Genomic DNA, 23262 nt, shown 5'->3' on the forward strand with positions numbered 1-23262 from the left:
TCCATGTCGATTACGTCGACATGATTCAAGTATGCAACGGGTACAGGTATTTAATTGTTGTGGTGTGTCCATTCTCTAGGTGGAATGAGGCAGGTCCATGTACACACCCAGACTCTACCTGTGCGGCCACATTTCTAGTGAGGGAAGTGTTCCCCAGGTGGGGGGTGTGCGAGGTCATGAGATCAGATAATGGGGCTCATTTTGTTAATACAGTGTTCGAGCAGTTTAGCTTGCTGCTTGGTATAAAGCACAAGTTCTCGTCAGCGTATCATCCAGAAGGTAATGGGATCTGTGAGAGGCTCAACGGCTTGTTAAAGGAAAGTGTAGCCAAGTCGAAGCTTACTCTAAAGAGGGGATGGTTGCACTGCCTTCCATTGGCACTGTATGCTCTTCTGAACCAACCTGGCTCCGACCATCATCTTACGCCACACGAGATAGCCACAGGAAAAAGAATGAGAAATCCCTTCACACCCCGAGATAAAGCCAGATGTGATGCCCAGTCAACAGGAGAGGTTTTAGAGTCTGAAATGCAAAACTATCTGAACTGTATGACATCTTGCCTTACTGTAATTTCAGAGCAGCTGCAGCGACGACGAAAAGGGTGCAGCGCAGCACAGAACACAGGAGACACTACATCAGACTCAGTTCAAGGTCTACATGTTCCACTCGTCTTCCCTGGTGATGCCATCTTGGTGAGAAATCATACAACGAAAAAGTGGGACGAACCAAGATTCAACGGTCCTTTCATCGTAGAGGACTGCACTCCGTCCGCTGTGAAACTACAGGAGAGCGTGGATTTTTCTCGGTGATATCAAACCCTACATCGGGAAGGCCCCCTGCCTGCACCCCAATGAGAGGAATCGACGAGCAATGGGGAAGAACCAGTGCACGTGCAGACGAGATCCATGATGAGGAAGAAGGATGCATAACCAGCGAAATAAAGACAAAAACTTTTTGCAAAAGTTGTGGCTTCATTTTGGACAGTGCTCTAAGCAAAAAAGGGGATAAGAACATAAAAAACAGGCACTCTGTGCATCCTAGTTACAGGGTGAAGAAGAAAAATTGAACGTGTAAACAACACCATAGTCTGTTTGATTTTGAACTTTGGACTGAGGCACGCGGAAGCCTAAATTAGAAAACTATGCCAAATTTTGACAGAGGATACATAAATTGGAAGAAGATACAGTACCCTGATTCCTTCCACACCAAGTCCCACAGTAGAGACATCACAAAGGACATAGTAAGCTATTTCAACCTAATGCGGAGATCATACCCGTCATTGGTAGGAAGGATCACAAGTGCCGCAGACTTTCTCCCAGATCCTGAAAATGAAAAAATAATAAGACAACTGCTTACTGTCATTGCAGAAGAATTCATTGTACTTCCCGAGTTCCCAACACAGGCAGAAATAGATGAGCTCATCAACACACTGTTCTTTCGCATAATTAAAGACTGTCCATCTATTGTCAGGAGAACAACTGATACGTTAAAATTCCTTCGAGATCCAACAAATACAGAAAACCAAAGTCGCCTCCTACACAATATAATATTTCTGGTCGCACTCCACGCAAACGGACAGTGCAGACATTGTTTACATCAAGGATAAAACATATGATCCTGAATCTCAACGAAAATCCGGACAGATGTCCCTATCACTAGAAGACAGCAGACTGGCATACCATGTCTTCTTTCATCTCATTGAGAACTTTCCAGAGCTAGTGGGAAGACCAATCAATGTTGACATACGTACATTTCTCAGAGATCCATTAAAGTATACTCAGCTAAGCATGCTCTGCAGGGTATTATAGCTCAAATCAAAACTTCCAATCTCCATCGATTTCTGAGGAGAAGATTGTGAAACCTTCCGCCGAGGGACAGATCGAGGAAGCAGAGTCAAGAACTCCATTTGTTACATTGGTTGTTATTTTTCCCTATTTCTTCATACTGACCAGTGTCCAACATGTACTCAGGACTGAAGCAGATTCGGGGGGTGGACTGGGAGCTCACCTACTTTGAACATGCACAGTAAAGGGACACACTGAAGTATTATTTAATTTAATTTCTTTTCCATAGTCTAACAAAGGTACTGTATCCTGAATCAAAAGACAATTGCCACATGCAAGAAGGGGAAGGGGAACACCTTTGACCACCAGACACTCATAAACTCAGAACTTGAAAAACGACATTAGATAAGGAAATACTAACATTAACATTGGTGAATGATCGAGATGGTGGTCCAGAGCAGCGACCTGGTCCTCCCACAAGAAGAGAGGCACCCCGGCTTCTCTGGAAGGAAATGCTGTCGCCTCACACATCGAACCATCATGTACTTATGCACTGTATTTATAATTATTCTACTGTCATTAACGATCAGAACTGCATTCTATATTGGTGCACAAAGTGTTCCAATTTCGGTGCACCCAACTAATGATATACATATGAAACCCACAAAAGCACCCAGACCTTATATAGTCATTACAGTCCCTAGAAGATCTGATGGTGGAGTAAATTAACTTGAAATGAATGTGATTAACAGTGATAGACACACACTTTTGGTAACAAATGGGCAGGAAAGCCAGAGACAGGGTCGGCATGAAATGAATGAAGAAAAAACACTGACAACTACACAAACACTGAATGAACACAAAACAGACCTAACATCTATGACTGCAGAACCACAAACCAGAACATCAGGAGGGATGAGACTGCCTGCCATAAAGACCTTCACAGAAGATAGTGTGAGAAAACAAGAAGAGTTAAAGGAAAAGCCAACAGAAGCAGTCAAATAAGAAACTCTTGAGAAAACAAAAGCCAACACTGAGAAACTCTCTGCAAGGACACAAATGTTACTAGACTTACTGTTCCCGTTCATAGCCAGAGCAAGGAAACTGCATGAGGGACAGAAAAATAAACCCGCAGGGATCGTATCACCAAGCATATATGTTCCAACACAAGGTACAAGTACCAGTTCCACAGTACAGCCATATACCGGACCAGTGTCAGGCTGGTTGGCATGGGCATTTGCACACAGCAGAGAAAAAATGCATGAAGAAAGGAAAAGAGCTGCCAGACTCCTGGACACTCAAATGGCGCAGATGAAGAGGCCTGCAACATGGACCAAGATACCTAGAACCCTCCCGCAAGAAAAAGCCACAGAGATGCATTCAGAGATGTAGTAATAGCAATTACATGAAGACCTTAAGAATCAAGAGAAGCATGCATGAAGACGACAATGAACTGAACGATTACCTGGATAGCACAGCACACCTAGGTAACAACATTTGGTACCAGCACATGAAGGAAGTGGGAAGACGACATTCTGAAGGAGAATGCTTCGTTTGTGCACTCCTACCGTACAGCATGGGGAAGTCCAAGATCTTCGTGGCTGTAGAAATTGATTTTCAGACAGCACACTGTCTTTCACACGTAGCAATGTGCAAAACTAGAGGCCAGTTTATGGGAGTGATGCTTCACTGATATGGGCAACTGAAATAGCTTATCCCGATGAAGATGATTATGTTCAAGACATTAAGACGATAAACAGAGCTCATACTAGGAACCATGTGATCAGGTATGAGAAGCACGGAGTAAAAGGAGCAGGAATCAGGTGGGAAATGAACCCAAGACTGAATGTCCAAGGAAAAACTCCAGGGGAAGCTCGAAAGTGGAAGAACAGAGCCCAACTGCAGATATGGGGAACAGTGCTTTTGCCAGACGGATGGGAGAAAGGAGTGGTGATTTGCAGAGCATGGATGATCACTGGACTCTACAAACTGTTGACATTGTGCAGAATGGCTGCAAACCATTATGGCCAAAACTTGCAAAACTACTAACATGGGTCGAAGACAAAGGAGGACCCTTGCAGATAGTCCCACTGGAAAGCCCAAAGTTCTGTTTCAGGAACAATGGCACAAGGAAAATGGGGGAGAATCAGACCTGTGGACGAGTCTTTGATGCTTCAGGGATTGTGCATGGAACTGCAGTAATTATGGACCATTATTAGGCATGTGGATCCAAAGCATACATCAGACTGCCAAGAGACTGGGCAAGGATTTTTACGATTGTGAAGGTCCACGTTCCAGCATTAGTGGTCCCGAAAAGCGACATGAACATTGACAGTTTCCTGAAAGCAGATGCTCAACTGAGGAAGAGGAGATCTGTGGAACTGATAACTCGAATGAAGAGAGAGAATTACTTCTCTGCCAAATCAGAAGAAGCATTTCATGCAATCCCATATGAACACAGGCTGTTCAGTGTCACCTAATCAGTGTTCACGACAATTCTGATGCCAATATTCCAAGTTGGAGCAAATACTAAATGGTTGCAGATAACCAGATGGGAGTTACTGCAAACCATCAACACAACCATAAAAGGATTCAATGCGATCAAGGAGGAGTTAAGAGCCATCCGACTGATGACTCTCCAGAACAGATATTTACTTGACATGATCACAGCTATGGATGGAGGAGTTTGTGCAAAAATAGGAGAATCATGTTGCACATTTATACCTTCTCACGACGAGGAAAACTGAACTTTAACAGAAGCTATAGGTATGCTGACGAAGCTACAGAACCAGATAATCGACGAAACTGACGAAGTTGATGATGACAGCAGGTTTGGATCACTGTTCTCTTGGGTCCCACAATGGATGGCAGACATATTCAAGTTCCTGGGAGCCTTGCTAGTGATGGTATTACTAGGATTTTGCATTATCAAGATAATAATCTCACAATGCCAGAAAACTGCAAAGAAAGCCATAAGGATGAAGATCATGATTGATGTCAAACCAGGATGGAAGTTCAGAGATCTGACTGATGAAAAAATAAGAGACTTTATGAAGGCTAGCAAGCCCTTGGCCCCCTCCCTGCTCCTACCTGCAAGGCAAAAAACCTTGGGGTCATCTTCGACTCCACACTCTCCTTCTCTCCTCATATTTCTGACGTCGCCAAGAGGTCACACTACCAGCTGCACCTCCTCAGAGGTATTCTTCCCTTCCTCTCCTTCCCCCAGAAGCTCACTGTCTCCCGAGCCCTGGTTCTCTCGAAGCTGGATTACTGTAACAGCCTCTATCTTAATCTGCCTGCCTCCACTCTCCGCCCTCTGCAACTCATCCAGAACAGAACTGCGAGACTTGTCCTTGGCCTCAAGCCCAGGGATCGTATCTCTCCAGGACTGAAATCTCTACACTGGCTCCCAGTGGCTGCGAGGATAAAGTTCAAAACCCTCTGCATTGTCCACAAGGCCTTCTGGGGCCTGGGTCCTAAATACCTTCAACTCTCTCTTCCCAAATATCTTCCTTCCCGAGCCCTTCACTCATCCGCCTCCAACTCCCTCAGGGTCAGCCGCTTCTCGAAGCAACGAGCTGGGGGTAGATCTCTCTCCGCGGCAGGGGCCTCCCTCTGGAACAGCCTTCCTGCCTCCCTGAAACTCGAGGAGAACCATCTCCGGTTCCGGAAGCACCTCAAAACCTTCCTCTTTGCTTCTGCTTTCTCTCTCCCTCTCCCCTGCTGAACAGCTAATATTCTTCACTGAAACTGCACTGATCCTGCAACTGGACCTCTCTAAACGGCCTCGGTCCTGGGCCCAGCCACTCTCCACTTGCACTGATGCCCTGGAACCCCTCTGCACTGCGGGACTGTCTCTGTATCCCTACAGCCCCCCCCCTCCCCAGCACTTGTTCTGCACTTACCTTGCACTTGCCACCAGCTGGCCATATTTATTTATTACTTTACGCCACTTACCTTGTACTGAACTTCCCCCCCTCCCCTTCCCCTTCCCCTTTTCCCCCTCCCCCACCCCTGCACTTGTGCGGTCTGAATGACACCTGGCCTAGTAGAATCGTTGTCTGTCTCCCCTTGTTCCTCCCCTCCCTGCCTCGTCGCGCCTTGAAACACCTGTGTATAGGCGCGTTACAAATACCATATCATATCATATCATATCATGCACCAGAAGGTACAAAGTTTCTTTATCCCAGGAAACGCAGGAATTATGTGGGAAGAAGGATTTATTGCAGCCCAAATGGACAATGTCAGCTGATGACATGGAACATAGACGAACACGTAAAGACAGCAGGAAGCCTGAGAGGGGTAATAAACATATGGACTCCAAAGAGACACTTCTTAAAACCATCATGTACAGACCCAGAAGATGAAGAGGGAATGAACCCAGAAGATGAAATGAAGATGAATATAGAAGAACCAATAAAAATGAACCCAAAGAAGGAAGTGGTCAATGAATTGACCAGAGGGGAGAGTGTAGAGGAGGGCCCAAATATAGCCTGCACTCCAGTCACCCATTTTGAAGTACCTGGAACATTCACACTGAAATATGTGACGTATGATGAGCAGATAAACCAGCAGAGAGCCGCAGTGGATAAGAAGGCGTAGGCAGGTGGCAGGCTGAAACGAAAATCAAATACACAAATTGAGAGAAACGAGGTAAATCCATGGTGTGCTAGCACGTGACCAGCCGAACGAGATGAGGCACAGTTATACACCTACGCTTGGCACCCACCCAGATAGAGATATCAGAACTTTTCCGAGACAAGAAGATATAGTTTTGAGGCCAACCACAGTGAACTAATTGACACACAGCTCATAAAGTGATGATTGATGGTAGACAGGCAGGGTGAATTGGGGGACACCCTGCACCTGCTTGACCATTCTGTGTGCTGCTAAGCAAAGTGGAGATGTATGCATGGGGTTGATACCAACCCAATCACAATGGACCAAATAATCTAGGGTCCTATAGTTAGTAGAACCAATGAAACGTCATACTTTTAGTGACGTCTACAGTAGTCATTTTTGAAGGAAGGGCTTAGATGCCCACCTGACAGTATTTACCCTATCCCCTCACTCCGTTACCATATACAGATATAGCACCTTTATTAAAGTTACCTTTTTGTTAACTTTTGAGTGTTACACATCAGATTATGATGCGTTTTTGGTATAAAAGTTATGTTTTGTATGAAGTTCGAGGGAGTTGAAGCGAGACGGGCTGTCAGACGACTGTCGAGTTCCATGTTTCCCCGTTTTTTGTACTTGTCATTAAACGGACTCCCCTTTGCCAAAACATTGAGCTGTCCTTATTGATTGGTGTTGGAGTAAGAAAACCTGCACCCCATCCATCTCAAGGTGCAGCTATCTCGTCTTAAAGTACTGAAGAGAAAACCCCGACTTTATCGACTGGCCGCGGGGTCTCTCGGTACAAGGTGCATGATGGAGGAGTGGAAGTCAGCTAGACGGCCTGGTGGGTGATATACAATGTGAAATGTGATGGTGCAGTTGTGTGAGGTGGCGATTTTTAGGGATGGGAGATCGTAGTTGTGGGAGTTGGCGTGGTCTATTTTAAATACTAGTCTACTGAGAGAAAAGATTGACTTTTTTAAACTGATGAGGAAACTGAAATTGAAAGTCTTTTTAAATGAGCTTGCAGAAGAGGAAGACACCAGGGAACCTTTTCTCGAACTAACACCAAAAAGCGTATTTAATCCTCCTATTAATAATCATGTCCTGTCAGTGTTTGAAAAAACTGTTTTGGATCAGTTCAAGAAAATTCCCTTCAGAACCAAGGAAAGAGGGAACTTCACGATGAGAGAACGACAAACTCTTAAAAGGCTACTTGACAACAGCGAGATTATTTTCAAACCCGCAGACAAGGGTGGTGCCCTTGTTTTGATGGGCAAGTCCAAATACATTGTGGAAATTGAACGACAACTAGCGGATCGAGAAACCTATCAGGAAGTTGACTATAATCCAACGGAACAAGTAAGGAACCTGATAAAGGAGGTTCTTGATGAGGCTGAATCAAGGGAGGTGATCTCTGAAAAAACACACAGATTCTTGGAGACGACACACCCAATTACTCCGGTAATATATATCCTCCCAAAGATTCACAGGAGACATATAGACCCTCCTGGGCGACCCATCATAGCGGCAACAGACAGCCTCTTGGAACCATTGGCAAAATACTTGGATAAAATCCTACAACCCCTTATACAGGAAACCCCGACCTACATCAAGGACACACTCACTTTTTGACAAAATTAAAGGAGATCGAGTTTATCAAAGATAGGGATACTCTATTTACTATGGACGTAACCTCTCTCTACACCAATATTGCGCATGAAGCTGGCCTAGAGGCTGTTGAATGGTTACTATTAAAATGTGACAACTGCCAGGGCGATCAGATATTTGTTCTAACATTGCTCAAACTGGTGCTAATGAATAATTTCTTCAGATTTCAAGACAGATTCTACCTACAAGTCTCAGGGACCAGTATGGGGGCCGCAATGGCCCCAGCTTACGCCAATACTTATATGTATCATCTGGAAACAGAACATGTTCTGACATCGGCAAGGTGGTTACGTCATCTGCATGATGAATGAAATGCACCCGAGAATCAAGTTTACTACTCAGACAAGCAAAGTTATGATCAATTTCCTGGATGTCGAAGTCTACGTCAAAGGAGATAATTTGGAGACACATATTTTTACTAAAGCTACCGACAGGAACAGCCTCCTACTGGCAACGAGTGTTCATCCTCGTAGGACAATTGACAGCGTCCCCTTAAGCCAATTTCTACGCTATCGGAGGAACATCTCAGAAGACACAGAATTTGTGAGACAATCAGCATCCTTATGTCACAAGTTCAAGGAAAGAGGCTACAATCCAACTACTATAGCCCAAATCGAGGAGAAAGTGGCAACCATCAAGAGAGATACCCTACTTACATCCAAAAATCGGAACAAAGATGACTCGATGGTGTATGTTACCACATATTCCGCTCAGAGCAAAAAAAATCAGGACTATTACCCAAAGTAACTGGCCAATGCTGTAAATGGGGCCCCTGACACAACCACTCTTTCAGCAACTGCCAATTTTCGCTCACAGAAATAGTAATGCCCTAAGAAACAGTCTAGTTAGAGCAGAGTTACCTTTGCCTCAAGGGACACCGAAAAGACACAAGGGGACTCAACACTGTCACAACTGCCAGTATTGCAGTAACATCCTTCCAGGGAACACAATCTCACACTCACATACAGGAAAGCCCATCACACTTAAACACTTGTGTACTTGTGACTCTACAGATGTCGTGTATGCTCTCAAATGCCCCTGTGTTTTTTATTATGTTGGGATCACCATGAGACAGGCGAAACTGCATTGGACTGAGCATAAGTCCAACATTCGGACAAAAAGTCTCAGATCACCAGTGTCAATGCACTTTTTGGAAGCCAGGCATTCTATTGCCCAACTAAAATGTGTGATTTTGGAACAAGCAAAGGTGGGCCCAAGGGGGGGAATGTCCACAAGAGACTACTCCAGAGGGAGATTGCTTGGATCGATCTATTGGATTGTCTAAGCCCAAGAGCCTCTGTAGTGTTCTGTTGTAGTGCTTTTAACAGTCTACCCCATAGTACCTGTTACAGCATGCTTGAGGTTAGATCCTGAGCAAGAGTCGTTGCTACAATTGAGTTGAACTTATATTTGCGATCACATGATTTCAAGGCATCCGGACTGAACATGACTGAGCTGTCATGCTCCACAGTGACACGCCAGATTGTGAACGGCCTTGGCACCGGGAGGTTCAATTATGTTTTCATAAATCTCTGAATTCTGGACAGTAGTATCTGCTACACCTACCAATTGATCAGAATGTGAATGGCTCTCACACCGGGAGATTGATAAAATTCAAATGCAACTGTTGGTTGAGTACAGGAGTCTCAGTGAGACCCACAAGTCTTGATGTATTTTTGTTTATACTAGGAATATTCTTCACCATGCCATCAATGTGGTGACCCTCAGGGAGAGGGTGGAGTTGGCAGATTGCCAATCGATGACCCCGCCTTCGCCTGATGGTTACCTTAATTGTAGCGGGAGGAAGGGGCACTGCACAGTAGATTACTGCTTTGGTGCCTCTCCAACCGCCTTTAATCTTCCTTAAGTGCCACTATAATCCTACACATCAGCCATTTCAATTATGAGTGTTGAGCACCCCTGGCGATCTACTTTCGCCAGATGGTTATCTTAATTGCTAGCGGGAGGTAGCGGCACCACGCAGTTGAATACTGCTTTGGTGCCCCTCCTCTCACCCTTAATCTTCCTTAAGTGCCACTATACCCCTACTCATCAGCCATCCCCATCACTCGTGTTGAACAAACGTATTCACTTGTCTGGACCCAGGTATGAGTCAGGACTTACCCACACAGACTGTTATCTCTTTTTTCATCATTCCCAATTGGTTTGACATACACTTTTTTCCCCCCACTTATGACGCTAATGTGATGAGTGAGCAGCGCCCCACGGGACTTCGCATTAACATCTGGCTGCACACTATCATGCAAACCCAAGGAAGCGAGCACATTGATGTGCTGCTTTGGAGACTGTAGTCCCGATGCACGTGCGCGTCGCAATCATGTCAACCTTAGTCCCCCACGCACTGGGGTTTCAAAATACATTTAGGCATTTGGACCTCATGGAACCTTGCCCTCGCGGGGCTAAGGTCCTGCTGGGAAGTGACCTGTTTTGCATCTACATCTTGCAAATGAGAAGTTGCAGACGAAATGTCCCATACCAAGATGGCGCCGGGAGCCGGATGCGCACGCGTGCTGCCTCCATGGCAACCATTAGTACAAGCCAGAGACCAGCAGCGCGTCTTGACAATGGGATGCGTGTTTTCCTCTGTCTAAGGTGGTTCTTGAAGGTGAGTGTCTTTAGCGAGATACCCTGAGCCCTGACTCCCCTGCTCTCGTATAGACAGTAATATATTGCAGAATCACATTTGTCCTTTAAAAGACGAGTGAGTACTCGCCCAGGGGCACAATTTATAAAGCGCCATTTAGCGTCAGACCATAGACTGTGTGTGTTATCATGTAGTCAAGTTTTTACCTCACACAAATACAGTTACCCATGTTTTCACTTATCTGATTCCAGTTAGACCCCAATTCAGCTATAGATTGTATTTATTCATATGTCTATCCAGAAGCTATGGTGTATATTCCCTAGACTTGACCTTCCATATCTCTCCTTGCCTTTAGCCGCCTACACTGGAAATCACAGCTTGCCACCTTCACATTACCCGGGGAGAGGAGTTGTTCTTCCTACCGGGTAAGTAGATTAGACAACATATGTATCACTCTAGAGTGAGACTCTTGCCTTAGAATGGACACTTACAATTTGCTTTGCATTTACCACGCACGTAGTTGCCAGTATTTTCTAGCTACACAGGAATCAAGGTTAGTGTACTTCTACTTACATGAGAGTAACTTGATAAATCTCCCTGTTACCATAAAGGTCTAATTAGTTTATCTTTATCCGTTTTAGGAATTGAAATTGAACACTGCTGAGACTAAAACACGCCCCCGCCCTGAAGATGGATTTTGATTAATCAGAAACACGTTGGCACACATGATTTTATAGGAGTTTCTTTAGGAAGCTCTGAGCAGAGTGAATGATACTGCCCAGAAGGATTAACATGCTTATGTGGTTTCTTAGCTACAAATGAATCCCTTCTTTAATTGCTTATGCTAAGGAGTTGAATTGTGTATAAGCTTCTTTACACTTTACGCTTTTTGTGAGCGCTGCTTTCAGCTCAACTTTATTATTATTGTTTATGAATTGTATGAATATATAATTTTGCTGAAGTGTTATCCCAAAATATACTTTAATGGTGTGGTGTAAATTGTTTTTTGTCAATATATAAAGACACATTTTCTGCCTTGTATCTGTTTTGTCTCAGCCTTGTGGTTCCTGACTGTAGACAAGCAGACTGACAGAGGTTAACATACATTGCTTATCAAATGAATATCATTTAAATGATGAAAAAACTTATTACGTTGAAACTAATTTACAAAAGCAACCATAGTAGGTCAAAACACTTCCCACTGGGAGTTGAATTGAAATGACTTGGTTGTAATAACATTGGGGACTAGGTCTCACTAGGAGTGCATTTTAGGGCTACCAGCTGGCAACCGCCGTATGTGTCTTGTGCTTTCGTTTTCCGAATCTCGAGTGGCCTCGAGATTCTCCCTGCTGCACCTGAAATTTAACCTGAATTAATCACACAGACTCTTAAAAGACAGTTTGACCCAATTGCCTCGAGTGTATGCTACGATATTCTTGTACCTCCTACCCCATACTTTGTTCTATTAATATAGCAATGGAGACTTTGGCTATGAGTGCCACTCCACCTCCTTTGGTGAGAGGGCGGTCTTGGCGGGAGAATGTGTAGCCCAAAGGGAGTGCTATAGCCGGAGGTGGGCCAGATGCTTCCTGAAGCCAGGTTTCGGTCATGGGTGGTGATTAGATCATGCAAATCTGGTGCATGAGCAGGGATGGAACGGGCGTTGATGAGGGCGCAATTTAGATGTGTTTCAGTGGCAGCCTGGAAGATGGCTGTGTTAGCAGTTTCCTGCCGCAGGGTCGTTGTGAGCCTCTCAAAGGGTGAAGTACCAGACGATGAACCGGATGGTCATGGTGTACACAAAATAGATCTTATGGGATAAAGAAGAAGGTGCTTTTTGTTCAAATATTTTCTAGCATGGTGGAACACAGGAAGAATCTGTGCTACTGGTCTGGTAGGAACATTTAAAATTGGTTCTTTATAACACACTTAATACGCAGAGGTTTCTAAGTTCGGATCCGGGATCGAACCTGTGTAGCTCCACGTCGTCTGGCTTCCAAGGCAAGCACGTTGCCCCTGAGCTATCCTCCCTCCTAACATTGAGATTTGGGCATCACCCTAGAACACTGGAGAGAGCCCTATCGTAGAAAGATTCTGCCATTTTCAGGAAGGACTCTGGCACTGTGAAAAAAGGCATTGTAAAAAGTTGAGTACAGTGTTCTTTTAAAAAATAATTAGGTTACCACCAATACAAGCTGCAAAGCGTGTTGAAACCTTTCACTGACATTAAAGCGTCAACATCCACCTTCCACTACCCAAGAATGCAGTTGTTTCTTTACTGAAAACCATCAGTCTTCCAAAGGGCGAGGTGACCTTTTTTTAGGGGCAAAAAGAATATTGTATTCTTCCAGGATGGCCTATTTTACGTCACGATAAAACAGGCCAAAAGTGGTAGCCTCCTTGGAGATGTGTGCATGCTACACAACAACGGGTTCACCCTTTTGAAAGAGACATGCCGTTTCTTCCAATGGCAAGTAGACTGTGTTACTTCATCTCAGACAAAAATGTTCAGCCCAAACTTGGATCGGACAAGGCCTTCAAGAATACCCCTAGTGAAAACAATAACTTGTATTGGTCTGGTGGAATAGTCTGCCAAATTCGCCCACAATTTCTCATCAATCCGAACACTTACGGGCACATTAAAAACAAATGGTTCAACGTTTTTGTACGGTGCAAGGTCGGAATTAGAAGAGTCACAACCATGCAACAGTTTAATGAAGGCCACGAGTGTTGCACTAGGTGGAAAAACCTGTGGTTTAGAAGCTCTCCAAATGCAGTTGGGCCCTAATTCGAAGTCTGTCATGGTGTTTGCCACCATAAATGTCAGTGAGTCTGAAAGGAACTGTTCAGTCGTTTAGAAAGAAATGTTGCCCTGAGAACATTTCCAGACCTACATTTTGGACAACACCTTTACCCTGCACATGAATCACAAACCTCCCCTACACATCATGGCACCAGAAGACACCTCCCTTGTAGCACATCTTTCGGTTATAGACAGTCCCCTTTTATAGCTCGCCATGTAGCTCGATTGCACAGCAAGAAAGCAGTCTTTCATTGCCTCCAATGCCAGTAAGTTGGACATGTTTACATATGTGGCCTAAACGATGTAGCAGAGGGCATGTGAGGCTGTGCGTCAATGACTGGTAACTCAAAGTCAGGGACCGCTCTTCTATAGCTGGTCGAACTGCAGACCAAAGAAAGATGGCTTACTGAGAAGATTCTACCACCCACTTTGCCGCCTTTCTGGAAAGTGTCAGCAGAACTCATCCACTGGATCTGGCTTAGTGTGAAGTAGCATATGTATCCTTCAGATCCTCTCTCATCGTTATAGTGCATCATTGCCAGCCTGGGATGACTCTCACCAAGCAGTGCCTCGATAACCATTGCCGGTGGTCGCCAGCCATGGATCATGAGGTTATACAGCAGGTGTGAGTGTTCACTGTGTGCCAGGAAGGGGACCAACAACCTCCTCGCCACAAACCCAATGACTAATATATTATGGTCAGGTTAGACATGGTGCATGATTGGGGTCCATTTTCTAGGCCTGTTAGACGTCATGGACTCTAACCAACTATATGGGCTAGCAGTGACCAATTATGCATCCAACTAGTTAGAGCTCTTCGTAAGAGAAATCACCATGAAATTCACCGCTGGTAAGTTGCAGGAGCTGTTCTGCAGGGTGGGTTATCTTGGATTCTTGGTGGCTGGCAACAGCATGTAATATTGTACTTTTGTGAAGCCCTTTGAGCTTGGTGGTCTGGGAGCCCTGTTTTTGAGCTCTGTTATCTAGTGGCACAAGTACAATTAGCTTCATATTGATCTACATCTTCCAAAATGATCTTACATGTTGGAATTGAGAGACAGTGGGCCTCATTACACGGTAGGCGGTAACCATGGCGCTATGAGCGCCATGGTTGCCGCCGGTACCGTACCGAGTCCGCCTTGGTGGATGGCGGAATTACCGCCCTACTCTATGGTGAGCGGGGGCGGTAATTCCCCATTCACCAAGGCCCTTCCCCATTCCCATTTTTGCCCCCATAGGGCATAATGGGAATGGGGAAGGTGCTAATTACGGTACCGCAAGTTGCGGTACCGTAATTAGCTCCGAGGTCCCTTTGCGGGTCCCGTCCTTAACGTCTGGAAAAACCAGGCGTTAAGGGAGGACCCGCAAAGGGACCTCGTAGTAAGGCGGTAAGGGTTTACCGGTACCGGTACCCTTACCGGTACCGGTAAACCCTTACCGCACAACGTGTAATGAGGCCCAGTGTGATTCTCTTTAATCTAAAATCTATTGTATCTAATAATCAATAGGATGATTCCTGCCCTTATGAGCCACTTAGGACAACTGTTAGTACCTGCACAAGACCATTTCATCATCTGGATATCTCGGTTCCTTACTATTGCTACATTTTATTTATCTATCGCATTTAGTGAAGGCCCAAACCCAGGGGTATCACAGCCTCTGTCACATCTGCAAAAAGAAACACAAGCCAACAGTAGATACAGAGTGAGAGGAGAAATATGTACAATATAGCAGATGAGGTACATACCCTTAACAGGTTTCCCACTTACTGTATTAACCCTGGATAAAGATATTCACACTGGGTAGGACTAAAGAAAACCCTTTCAACTTGGCTATATGTTTCCTAAGGGGATGTTTGTGCCACTTAATATTTTTTCCTCCAAGCTGGGTAATGATCCGGTACTGGTTTTGAAATACAATTGTATGAGGGAAAATTTCAAACGCAAGTGCTCTACGTTTCCTTGTGAAACTCAATCACACCCATGTATACATTTTATTGTAGAGAAAGTCCCATCACTATATAATCTGGTAAGCAATATCAAGTGATGTCCCCTTCCTTGAATTCCCTCTCAATAGTAGACTGACATTGTTATGAGATCTCTGATGAATGTCGGGAATAGCTGTTGTTTGACTAAAGGAGCTTCTCTGAGTTCTAGGCACTGACTCATTAAATTTAAGATTCTCAATAGATTACACTACGCACTTGCCAGAATTGGGATGGTTTTTTCCACTGCTAGTAATGCATGCCTCAGTTGCCATTGGTCACCTGCTAACTTTATGCATGTTTTCAGCCTTGTTCCTACATTTCTCACTTCCAGCTTGAGGTTGCTATGACAGCAGATGAGATTATGGGCATTCCCCCCACATTATAGCCAATAATGAATGCTTGTTGCTGTGATCCCTGTTTGATCTGCAGGTCGCAGGTTTTGAATCCCGGCCAGGCCAACTCAGCCTATCCTCCTTTTGAGGTCAATAATGAGTACCAATTTCGATTGGGCAATAATAGTAACGTATGTAAATATGTCCTATGTAAAGCGCTTTAGATTAAAGCGTAATATAAAAAAACGTATTATTATTATTATAATATTGGGCAAACCTCAATTATCAAATGTAGATTTTTCAACTTGGTCTGGTTTATTGCTAAAAAGTGTATAAAAAATGCTAGAAGTTCTGTAAAAGACTTTCACATGTCGAAGGGTTACATGAATTTTCAAACAATCATAGAAGAGACCTATATTTCTGAAACTCCCATTACTCAACATCAGATATACGGGAGGGATTGCATCTTTATATGGAAGGTGTATAAAATGTTATATAACCTGCTACGTTAGGCTGTCAATGCTTTTAAATGTCCTAAAGTGCCCCATCTCAGTTTCTAAATGATTGGGTACCCTGATTAATTGGTTTGACATGTACAGAATGTATAGATTTATAATGCCACTGTCACGAGCCCTTGTTTGGTATGTATTCTGCCAATTATCAAATAAAGGAAACATAGGCAACATGTCAATTTGTATCCCCATTAGCAGTCTGTCTCAGGGTGAAGGCATATGAAACTATTTGCTGCTAGTTTCAAGGCATTTAAGATGTGTAATTTAGCTTTACATCCATATTATTACAAATCAGAATTAGTGCCAATCATTAGGCTGATAGACTACAGTTACACTCTTGGCCTATTCACTAAGGTTTCGGGTTGCTTCCTCACCAACGCAGTTCAAATTCCTGCGGGTCTGCAGTTGTCCTCCAGGCTTTTGCTGCCAGAGAATTCACAAGGTCACAGCCTTTGGTGAAGTTTCAGAAGAGCATCCCAGCCTCCTGAAATAGATGGCTGATAAAGGATTAGTCCCTGCCATGTTTCCCTGTTAGCAAATCCAATACGAACAGATGCCATTCATGTAATCAGTAAAAACTGAGCACCTTGTTTCTTTACATTTGAAATGAAGCCAACTTGCCATTACGAACCCATGTTTTGAACAAGTGGGGCTTTTGTCAAATAGTACATGACATCAGTGTGTATCCAACACATTTTTGGCTATCATTTTGTCTTAATTAAGTGTTTGCACTTGGTTGGTCTGCTATTTATATTAACTTGGACATCTGTCTTTTTTGTTTAGTCAAGCAGTTTTAGATGCTAATATGCAAAGGAAAACTAGAGCTATCGTGATGTGCAGTTCAATTGTGCAATTAAATCCTTTCAAAATACTCCTCTAGTTCAACAATTAGCTTCTTAAGTTTTTAATTGCTGCTCGCTTTGTTGCCATATTTTTGTAATACTGATAACATGGTGATGTGCTGATTGTGACAGAGCAGGGAGATCAGTTGCTTTGGAAATACATTTGTAAACAAAGGCTTTTGCTCTGGCCATATCAATCAATCTTGCGTTTTTTGCGCACAAAAAAAAACATTTTTAAATGTACCACGCTTCTGTGGCTTGTAAGGATGACCATTTTAAACCAATCGTGCTATCTATATAGTTCTGTAGCTTTTTAGCCCTTGCTTGACAAGAGACAGTTGTCATAATCTACAGATCAGAACGCGTATATGTGAAATACATCTTCTTTCAATTTCAATAGAGATATGCCATTTGCAAAATGCATTCCTGTCAAAAGCAATATGCATATTACGTTTGTGGCAGCAGGCCTGTATGGCTTGGAGTTAGACCTGTTCAAATTGTAGGCATATAATGCAATGCCTGACAGAAGATGCTGGTGACCGGCGAGTTTCAGAGCTCTCCTCTGCCCTGGAAACTTCTGATTTCACCTCTATTGCAGATAATTCTGAAAGAAGGATTCAGTGTAATTCTGTTGTGGATAATCTATTCCCGAGTCCAAAGATGAATCAACTAATAAGAGGGTGTCTTCTCCTTCTAAAATCAAAACGCTCAGAGGGGAGTGATCCAAAGCAAGCCTGCTGTAAGGGGTCTGATCCAGGCTGTTGTAAAAAGGGTTGTCTTTGTCTGCAGAAAATGGAATAACCCCTCTCTGTCTACCTCTCTCCTCTGCCCCCTACATATGCTCCCTTCTCATGTCTGCTGACTTCAAAAGGACTCCAGTGGCCAGCACCCTTGTGCAAATGTATGTCTCTGTTGACTTTGAAGCACTCATTTTCCAGGGATCTGCTTGTGGAGGGTTCCTTTGTCCTTCAGGAGGATAACATAGCATCTTCCTGGCCATTATCCCTGGCAGCTGTTGTGGACACACACAGGCTAGGTGGCTAGTACACATCTCGGTTATAGCTGAGCACTGATTACCAAGCTGACACTAGAATGGTATAAAAATTCCTCTGTTAGCATAATTGTGTCACACTAATCGCCACCATGTCAAAACCAGACATGTCTTATATCTATAATTTATCATGCTGCCAAGCTGACTAGGACACACAATTATATTTTGAATCAAAGGTTCAATGGATTAAAAATCCACCTCCATCATCTGTCAGGTATAGGCAGGTGACCTTTGAACCTGCTCTGCTGCCACTCCAGAGCAGTTGCTGTCAGTGCAAGGAGAACAGAAACCGAAAAGGCCCATGGATGCTGTATGCTTTGGGGTGAAGCTTTAGGAAAAGGGGGCCAGATTAGGAGACCCCCCTTTCAGAAACATTTACCTACATCATTTTATTTATTACAAATAAAAAAACACTCAGGATATCCAGCCTTCACCAGATGGCATTCCAAAAGTGAAGCTTCGACTATAAATTGACAGTTGCACTGTGGAATGTCTGATGGCTTGTTTAGCTGCCTTAATCCTTCTTTCCACCCACAGCCCCAAGAGTGAGTTGAGGTGGTGTGGAGGGGCCAACCAACATTAATGCAAGAAAACATAACTCATTACACAGTTGAAACCGCTGAAATCCAGCCTGCAATCCTCATAACTATACTTAATCACCCACGTCGCACACTAATTGGATCCTTCCATACTCTTCCCACCAACAACATGATTATTCATTAACCATGCCAGAGGTACGTTCAGATCCTACAATCTTAAGAATGTGACCGAAATCAGTCAGCAGCAGCACAGTTATGGAACACACAAAGAAAAGTTAGAAGGTTCACCAGGCTGTTCGCTGGTTAACTAGTGGCTAACAAATTAAAGCAAGTTTAAGGCAGAGAGTCTGGAATAATACATGCATATTCCAATTCGCAACTCTGGAGGCCAAAAGGTCATCAAGGCACTATATAGCACTGTGTAAAACACTGACTAGGGGTGAAGTACACTGTGCTGATGTTTGTGCAAGCTTGAGGATAGTATGCACGCTCCCAACTGCATATTGCATTCCTGTCTCACTAAATGGCTTCTGGCTCACGCCTCCGCAATAGCTGGCTGACCTTTGTTTTATTGTTTTCCTCCAATCATTTTGGATATCATTTCTTTTGTTCAAAGTAGTCCTAAAAATGTAGATGGTGGGTTGGTGTTAGGCCACTGGAAAAAAAATCAATTTTGTCTGTGGCATGGTCCTGTTCTGGGACGCTGGTGATGTAACAGAGGCATGTGTGGGTTCGCAAACAACAAAATTACAGGCCTCTCATTTTCTTGCGATACCAAACAGATCCATAGACCACACAATCTGTGTCTATGTAACTTTAACCTAATTTTGAATGTGTCTGTATCTCCGCAGTGCACACTGTATCCCTAGTTTTTGGTCGTTCTAGATCTATGAAAAGAGACGCAGTGATTTTTCCTGTTGCCTCTTAAGCATTAGCGCATATGGCAATGTCTGGGGAGTGACTTTGGCTTTTTTTGCTTTGTTTTCCCATAGGTTTTCTCCATGAACCTTCCTGCACTGGCACTAGAAAATGGGGTAAAGTATTTGGATCCCGTGGCAGCAATATGGTGATGTAATATTGAGTATCGCCATAGAAAACTTCCCCCCTGTTTTAGAAGACTGTCCTGATGAAAGTGGTTACACCCAAAATACACCACTGAAACCGGTAGACGGTGGTTGTTCCATGGTGGAGAACCAAAACATGCTCTACCTTTACCATGAACAACCTTTTGTATGTCTTTTTATGAGGTCTTACGGCCCTTCCTACCATTTAAACACCTTTTAGGAATGGTTAACGTGGCCCACATGTTGTCTTCACTTTGTCTTCACTTGAAATTGGCTCATCCCCAAGCTTGGATCACAGCAATACAATAATATTGTGTTGAGCCTTTCTCTCTAATTTTACTTGTAGAGTCACCTTGGGAAGTCTTGCCCTGTCTATGTGATATTAAAAGTGTTTTGTACCCACAATAGACAGCTCAGATTTGTTCTCATTTAATTGTATCTCTAGACCAAGGTGTAAACTTTACTTTTACATCCTCTTCTTCTGCCTATTCTTCCTCTAAGAGGACCTACAGTGACCAAGGACATGCAGGAGTCTAACAACCTTCATGTTGTTGTTGTTTTTCAAAAATGAATTCTCTTTGACTTCTTTTACTGTCCCCCCCTGTTTGTAAGCGGCACATCAGCGCTTCCTAGGGATAGGTTTTTCCTAAACCTTTGGGTTAGGACAGGTTTAGACAGTTTTTCCTCTCTATCCTACTGTCTTCTGATTGACCCTGTATCTCCTTGGCCACTCTCTTTAGTGCTTTTGCCCCATATCTAATGGGTTTCCCCCACTGCCTATTATAATGACATACAGTTGTGTGTTGCTGTCTTTTCTTGTGATACTGAACAAAGTGATGACCTATGTGTTTGGACAGTGCGAGTTCAGGCAAGCTTCCTCTGTGGTTGGACGTTGGGACGGTCTGAGGCAAGCCACATGGCCTCATGCTGGGCTCAGCAGGAGCCTGTGGAGCTGGTAGGAATCCAGACCTATCAAAGACATTTCTTTCTGGAGCGTCATATGCAAATGCGATTCTCTTCTTTTTAGCTGATATCCCAGCAAAGCTCTTCATTCAGGATTCATGACCTTCAGGTCTGTCATTTCCAGTGTCTCATAGTTGTGCAGGGTTAAATGAAGGAGAGGTGAGGGAAATCATGTGGCCTTCAGAGAACATAATGAATGAGAACCTAGTTAATGCTGAAGTTGGCAAGTGTATGCAAGGTCTCTTTCTTCACCTCCGTAGCTAACTAGATTGAGACCCCTGCAGACCAGAGGTCTTCCCCAGAGAGCAGTCTCCAGATGTCCAGCATCCTTTCATCAGTGGGGCTGACCCATTCCCAACAAACACTACAGTGGGATACAGTGTGGCTTTCCAACATCCATGCCTTTTCCCACAGATGTCTTCAAGAGATTCTAAGGTCTTCCTACATTTCTTTACCCAAAAGGTGTCGGCTGCAGATTCTTGGCTGCCGGTGTTCTATCATAGTCTATCAAGGCACTTTGTGTTTTCTTAACAGGGCATCAAGGATTTGCAAGGGATTGGTGATCACTCGCTGAGCCAGGCTGTGTTTCATGGGACTGTCTCAAAGAACAATGAGACTCTGTCTCCACACCATGGTGGCCTGAAGTGACATTCGCATGCCTGCTGTTCCGGTTCGAATAAAAATAAAATATGTCTTCGATTAACACGCACACAGCTGCTCTCCTCAGTCCGGAGGGGAGACTTGTCCAAAAATGGCAAAAAGGTGAACATCAACAACAGTTTTTATTATTTTCCTCCATCGAAACCCTTGTGTTTGTTCTGCCCTGTTCTGGGTGCATCTTTCTCAAAGTGGTAAGTTGGCAGAGTATCAAAGCCGTGTAACACTGCATAACATGCATTTCACTGCCAAATCTTGGTTTCAAGTTGGGCCCTGCTTTTCCTTGTGCCCCATATATTAATGCCTTGGTGAAAGTATCCAACAAACACTCATTTTCTCTTTGAGTTATGCAATCTCTTCCTCCTAGTTCTGATTTTAGAAGTTCTTGTGATTTCTTGCATTGACCTTGGTCATTACTTTCATTTTGATTTCCCTCAGGCCACCCTTGATGGCTGTACTTAATTGTGTTGCCAGGCTGGTGGCTTTGACCAGGACATTTTCCCGGATCACCCCAGTTTTCAGACAGATGGAACAGCTAGAACCTGAATCAAGGATTCATTTCGATTTGGTGTCTGAGCTGGAAGATGGTTCCTGCCAAAACATGAAGCTACCTGGCCATAAAGCATGATATTTCAGGTGGACTATAGGGTCTTAGGAGATAGGAATCGCTTCAGCATCAAGTTCTTATATTTCATGGGTCTGTATGAACTGAAATTCTTGAATTCTAGAGAAGGTGTTGCTTGTCAGAGCTTACTCCCTGTCACGTTGCTTCAAGTTCCAGATTTGCCAACTTAAAGAAACAAACTCAGAACCTAGCTATGGAACCAACTTTAGATGATTAAGAGAATTTGCAACGTTATGCCCCCTTTATTTTAATATCATCACATGTTTTGTTTGAATTGTATTTTTCCCCACTACTGCATATGCTCCTATTTTACCCGGCGTATCTTTACCTTTCAGCTGTCTCATGCATTTTGGTGGATCTATTCGCTATACACAAGATGTTTATACATTGAATAAATACAACAATGCAATGATGATATATGTAGCAAGATTCACCCAGCCTCTTGCCCTGTAAATGTCATATTTAGTTATGAGCTGGCTGCACAAACATTGGGTCTAAATACAAGTTTGCCGGTATCCTGGCGGTAAATCTGCCAGGAAATCAACAAACTGAAACACTGGCAATCGGTCCGGCAGTATTACCACTGTATGTCGAGTGCAAGTGTTGGAAGTAAACCTCCATTCCATGGAGTCCAATTCGACTTCATGGAGGATTTTGCTGGTTTTACCGACACTGGTGCCAGTAATGCTGGCGATTTTTGCCAGTAATGTGCCTGACTTACCACCTGCTTTTAGCTGGAGGTAAGTCAGGCACCTAACCGGAAAGTTTATAGTTGGCCGATGCAGAAACGTACCAGTAAATGTTAATAACGGCACGTTAATTCTGCACTGGCCAACTCACAATGAGGCACGGTGTGGGCATGCATCACTCATTCTTTAAAATCCCCCCCCCCGAACCCGAACAGCATGTTTTCTAACTCAGTTCATCTGCTTGACATAAGAGAAATTAACTAGACCTACAAACTTGATGGCAGAATTGTTTTTTGTATTGAAAAAAAGATGGCAATGCATAAAGAAACGTTACATCAATGTTAATGTGGCTTTTCAATAGTTTCCTATTCCTGTACAAGTTTAAACTGAGTTTTCAATGGATGGCAGTATACACGCCCCATCCCGCATTGGGCAAGGTTGATGGGGTTTGTAATACATCTGGGTGACAGGCTTATAGCTTGTTGTTTAGAGTTAGATTTATAATAAATCCAAAAGAT

This window comes from Ambystoma mexicanum, chromosome 1q (assembly GCF_040938575.1).
Source record: "Ambystoma mexicanum isolate Mex_15411 chromosome 1q, UKY_AmexF1_1, whole genome shotgun sequence".
Classification (NCBI taxonomy): domain Eukaryota; kingdom Metazoa; phylum Chordata; class Amphibia; order Caudata; family Ambystomatidae; genus Ambystoma; species Ambystoma mexicanum.